Below are 6008 nucleotides of genomic sequence, written 5' to 3' on the forward strand. Positions count from 1 at the left end.
CTTACCTTGCTCCCGGAGACCCGGTCCCTCTCGGGAGGGTAACAAGGGAAAGTGTTCAGTGCAGATCAGTGAGTAAGCACAAGCCCGCCTTGTTTCAGTACCTATGCTTAAATATAAAGCATAGGGTTAGCAAAAAAGGAGGAAGGCCCCCAGTGAGATTGATCGACATGGTGGCTGGAAAATTGGCTCAAGTATTTCTAGAATTGTGAGCATAGTACAGGTCCAGGCACTGTTTTGTTTTATTGTACATGGGGTTGCTATGAGTTGGAACACAGTCAATGGCACCTAACAACAACAACATAAAAGAATAGATGGATGTAATCATGAATTCACAAATGACTAGAAGAGCTATTTCTAATCCTCTCCTAGGTAGTTTATCAGGTTCTAAAAATAATAAGGGAGCTCTGGTAGCATAGTGCCTAAGGTATTTGACTGCTAACCAGAAGGCTGGCAATTCAAAACCACCAGCCACTCCACAGAAGGAAGGTTGGGCGATCTACTTCCACAGTGATACTGCCTTGGAAACCCAAGGATGGGTCACTCTGAGTCAGATCCGACTCTACAGCAACGAGTTTGGTTTTGGTTTGGAAAAATAATAATATACCTACTTCTCACTTAATTATCTTGTTCTCGGACATTTTGCATTACAATCATAGTAAAAAAGTTCTACTATCTAACTATTTTAAGCATTAATGATATGTTTGACAATAACAAATGCTGAAATATGAGGCAAGAGTAATACAAGCTATGATGGTTAAGATTGTGTCAACTTGGCTGGGCCACAATTTGCAGTGGTTTGGCAGTTATGCAATGATCTAATTTGACAATTTTGTGATGGTTTAATTTGTCAGCTTTGTAATGACATAAATTGGCAGTTATGTAATAATAGTCATTCTCCTTTTTGTGACCTGATATGACTATCCTCCATTTTTGTATAATGCTGATTTTTGCATAAAAACTTGGTCTTCAGAACATAAGCATGTTGAAAAGTGATAAGTAGGTGCACTCTTTGCCAGGAAATGTGCTAGTATTTCACACTAAGTCCTAATTTATTCTCACAACGGCTCTAACAGGAATATATGGTACCCTCATTTTACAGGTAAAGGAGCCAAGGCTTAAAGAGGTTTAAGTGACCTGCCAAGATGATAGAGCTATGAAGTATACTATGCCAAGATTTAGATATAAATTTAACTGAGTCCAAAGCTTACATGTTAAACTATTAATGTACATTGCTGTATGTCAAGTCATGTGAGAGTCATAGCCGTGTAGCTTAGTGATATAGAAAACTAAGTCATGAATTTAGGGCAATGAAGAATCTAATTTTCACATTATTAAGTAGACTCTAAATTTGATTCTTTTTGTGTAAATCTATTAAGTGTTCAGTAATTTCAAACCAGAATTTGTTTAGTTTGATGAGAAGCCAAATTTTAAATCCTAAGAAACTTGTAATGTTTTCAGCTCCAATCACTTGCAGTGCTGGTTTATGCAGAATCCTCAGTGGAATCCTGAGAGCACGAAGGAAGGAGAATAGAATCTTAGGTCAGAAAATAAAAGCACTTGATAAATAAAGGCCTAAGGGAGCAGCACAGGAGTTCTGGTAGCATAGTGGCTAAGGCACTTGACTGCTAACCAGAAGGCTGGTGGTTCAAACCCACCAGCCACTCCTCGGAAGGAAGATGGGACAATCTACTTCCGTAGTGATATTGCCTCGGAAACCCAAGGAGGGGTCGCTATGAGTCAGGTCCAACTCAACTGCACATAACAACAACAACAACAAGGGAGCAGCACAGAATGTTGACTGTTTTTCCCTCAGAATTATTTAGAGCATTCACGGCTAGAATGGTAAGCATTAGCTTGGAATTTTATGCACAATTTCCCAGTCCTTGAAAGATAATTTTTCCTTTTATTTTGCTGATAAGCTTTAGTTAATTTAAAGGTAATAGAGCCAAGAAATATACTAAACTAGTGATAATCTGGAATTTAATCATGGTCTAGTCAATCAGTAAAGACTGTGGCTACTATATAATGTTTAAAATGCATATGATTTCTTCTTGTGCTGCAGATTCAATTTCCTACCTTAGAATTTCCTGAAGGAGGCTGGAGCAAAAATGCTCCAACTGAGAGTCAGATGAGGAGATGAGTGAGTTTTAGAGGAAGAAGTGATAGCAACTTGTTTTAGATTGAATTGTGTCCTCCCAAAATATGCGTTGTAAATCCTAACCCCTATACCTGTGGTTGGGAGCTGTGGTGGCATGGTGCCTAAGGCATTTGACTGTTAACCAGAAGGCTGGTGGTTCAAACCCACTAGCCACTCTTCAGAAAACAGGTTGTGTGATCGATTTCCGTAGAGATACCGCCTCAGAAACCCAAGGAGGGGTCACTATGAGTCAAATCCGACTTGACAGCAGTGAGTTTGCTTTAAGTTTATTATGCCTGAGGTCATAATCCCATTTGTGAATAGGTTATTTTTGTTATAAAAATGAAGCAAAATTAGTGTACAGTGTGTTTTGAGTCAGTCTCTTTTGAGATATGAAAAAGATTAAATAAGCAAGGGAGAGAGGAGAGACGGGCTAAGACAGATGCCAAGCCACATAGAGATCTCCAAGAAGGAGACGTTGACTTCCTCCAGAGCCAACAGAGAGAAAGTCTTCTCCTTGAGCTAGCTTTATGAATTTGGAGTTCTAGCCTCCTAAACCGTGAGAAAATAAATGCCTGTTTGTTAAAGGCATCCATGTGTGGTAATTCTGTTACAGCAGCATTAGATAAGTAAGACAGGATTCAGTTGGTTTTCACTCAGTTAGATCGTCTGCACCTAGGTATATGTGCCACCACCCTTCTGTTGGTTTGTCACAATGTGGTGAAATGAATATTATGATACTGGAAGCTATGCCACACTATTACAAATATTAGCACCTCATGATGGAGAGGTTTTACTTGAACTCCTAGATGGAGACAGACTAAGAGGAAAGTCTAATGATCTGCTTCTGAAATACAGGAAATTAAAACCTTAATCACAACTGAATAGTGCTTAATATAGTGCAGGAAGATGAAGCCCCCTAGTAGGTTGGTAGACACTCAAAATGCACAATGGCTGCAGCAATGGACTTCAGGATACCAGCTACTGTGAATGTAGTGCAAGACTAAGAAACATTATGTTCTGCTGTACATGGGACCCCTATCAGTTGGAGCCAATTCCATGGCAACTAACAACAAGTTTACGTGCCATCTATTGGAAAACTATTTTACAGCAGATACTTTTATAGTGATACTACCTTGGAAACCCAAGGAGGGGTTGCTGTGAACCAGATCTGACTCCAAGGCAGTGTGTTGCATTTGTTGTCACTACAAGTCTAAAGAGAGCCTTCCAACATGATCTGGGGGGGCGGGGAATAACTGTGCTTTAGAAGAAATGCATTCCAAAAGCAGTAACAACTTGCCTCATTGATCTTAGGGCCTTCCATCACACATCCTTTGTCAGACTTCCTAAGGGAAACACTGGGGGCAGAGGGGAATGAGATGGGCATTCAAGAGCTAAGGTTTTCTGGCCCTGGTCTGACTGTCACTATACCCACTCCTGGCCTTACTCTGGTGAAATAGTGCCTAAAGCATTTGACTGCTAACAGAAAGGTTGGCAGTTCAAACCCACCAGCCACTCTTCAGAAAGAAGACTGGATAATCTACTTCCATAAACATTTACTGCTTTGGAAACCCAATGAGGGTCGCTATGAATTGGAATCAACTCAACAGCAGTGAGTTTGGTTTTGGTTTGGGTACTTACATATTTATTTATTTAAACTTTTTATTGTGATTTGTGTGAATTTTTACAAAGCAGATTGATTTTACATTCAATAGATCATACACTACTTTTTTTTTCTTTTTGTGCCTCTGATTACATTTCCAGAGTTGTAACAGCTCTCCTCCTACTTCCTCTCTGTGTCCCTTTCTCTGTGTCCTCCTTGCCTATGCAATCTTGCCTCCCTACCTGTGCAAATGCTGCCCTTCTAATTTCCCAAGGTTAATTGGTCTAAGTAGTGCATCACCCTGATGGAGTTGCTTAGCTTGTTGGACTGTCTATTGTTTGGCTGAGAGTTAATCCATGAGAGTGAGATCAATTGTAGATTCAAAAGACGACTCAGGGTCATAGTCCTGGGGTTTCACCAGTCTCCATCAGACCAGTAAACAAGGGTTTTTTTGTTTTTAAATTTTGTTCCACATCTTTTCTCCCACTCTTCAGGATCTTCAATTATGAACCCTTTCTGGGTAGTTGACATTGATAACTGGGCAACATCTGGTTCTTCTGGTCTCAGGATCATATAGACTGAAGTTCTTGTGGTCCATTAATCCTTTAGACCAACTGTTTTCATGAATCTTTGATTTCCCTTACCCTTTCTTTGCTCCAGACAAGGAAAGACCATCTTACATGGCCACTCACAGCTTTTAAGATCCCAGAAGCTACTCATGAAAGTAAGACGTAGAATATATTTTTGTACTATGTTGAGCCAATTGAGCTTGATGTCCCCTGCAACCATGGTCCCAAGCATGCAGGCCCAGAGACTCATTCCCTCAGGATGATTATTTGTGGCTTAGAAGTTATCCTAACTTTGTCCCCATTAGCTTTATACTGGATATGGACATTTTTATAGTACACATAAATACATATGTTGGAATATCATAAACTGAATCTTTGTACTGTCTTAGGTGTATTACCATTTGCATATCCATACCAGATCTTCTTGTCTGTCTACTTATGTATCCTTTTGTAGATTACTGTTTGCTATTACTGACAATGCAGCATTGTGCATACAATAGTATTTGCCTTTATTGTCTGTACCTCTTACGGACCTCTCTATCTTCTTTTTCCTTAGTGATATTGTGTTAGTCACTCACTTTTGTTATATTGCTTTCCCCTTCACCCATATCAACAAACTATCCATCTATTTGCCTTCCCTTCTCCTACCCTCCCATTCCTGTAACCAACAAAGAAAATTTCCTTCCCTATATAAAAACGTCCTTGACTTTTATAATAATGGACTCATACAATATATTTCCTTCTATGATTGAATTATTTCACTCAGGATTATGTCCTCCGAATTTATCCATGTTATTAGGTAATTTACTCATTCTTCATTATTCTTTAATGTTACATAATATTCCGTTATGTGTATGTACTGACGTTTTGTTATCCTTGCATGTGTTGATAAGCACTTAAGTAGTTTTGATCTCTCTCTCTCTTTTTTTCCGTAATCATCAAGTTTAATAGCTGAAATATTTGTTCAAGTTCTAACACATTTTCTGAGTTGAATTTAACATATCTGTTATTTAGTCCATAGTTACTACCTCAAAACTCACTGCTGTCAAATTGGGTCCAAATCATAGCTACTCCTCCTTGGGTTTCTGGGGTGGTATCACTACAGAAGTAGATTGCCCAACCTTCCTTCAGAGGAGTGGCTAGTGGGTTTGAACTGCCAGCCTCCTTGTTAGCAGTCAAATGTCTTAGGTACCTTGGAAACCCAAGGAGGGGTCAGTGTAAGTCAGAATCAACTTCACAGTAGTGAGTTTTGGGGAAATGTGGTGGCAAAGTACCTAAGGCACTTGACTGCTAACCAGAGGCTGGCAGTTCAAACCCACCAGCCATGCCTCAGACAGAACGTTGGGCTATCTACTTCTGCAGTGATATCGCCTTGGAAACCCAAGGAGGGGTCGCTATGAGTCAGATCTGACTCCACGGCAGTGAATATAGTTATTAGTGTATTTATTTAAATTTTATTGTGCTTTGGGTGCAAATTTACAAAGCAAATTTGTTTTACTTTCAGCAGTTCATGCACATTTGATTTCATGTCCCAATTATGATCCTCACCCATAAAAAACTCCTCCCCCTCCTGTACCTATGACTACTCCTTCTCTGTTCCCTTTTTTTTTTTTTATTAGGATTTGGGTGAAGATTTACAGAGTAAATTCACTTTTCATACAGCAGTTCACATATACTTTGTCTCATGTCATTGACCAAA

Source organism: Orycteropus afer, unplaced genomic scaffold (genome assembly GCF_000298275.1).
Source record: "Orycteropus afer afer isolate SDZICR_OR568_19922 unplaced genomic scaffold, OryAfe1.0 scaffold00019, whole genome shotgun sequence".
Taxonomy (NCBI): Eukaryota; Metazoa; Chordata; class Mammalia; order Tubulidentata; family Orycteropodidae; genus Orycteropus; species Orycteropus afer.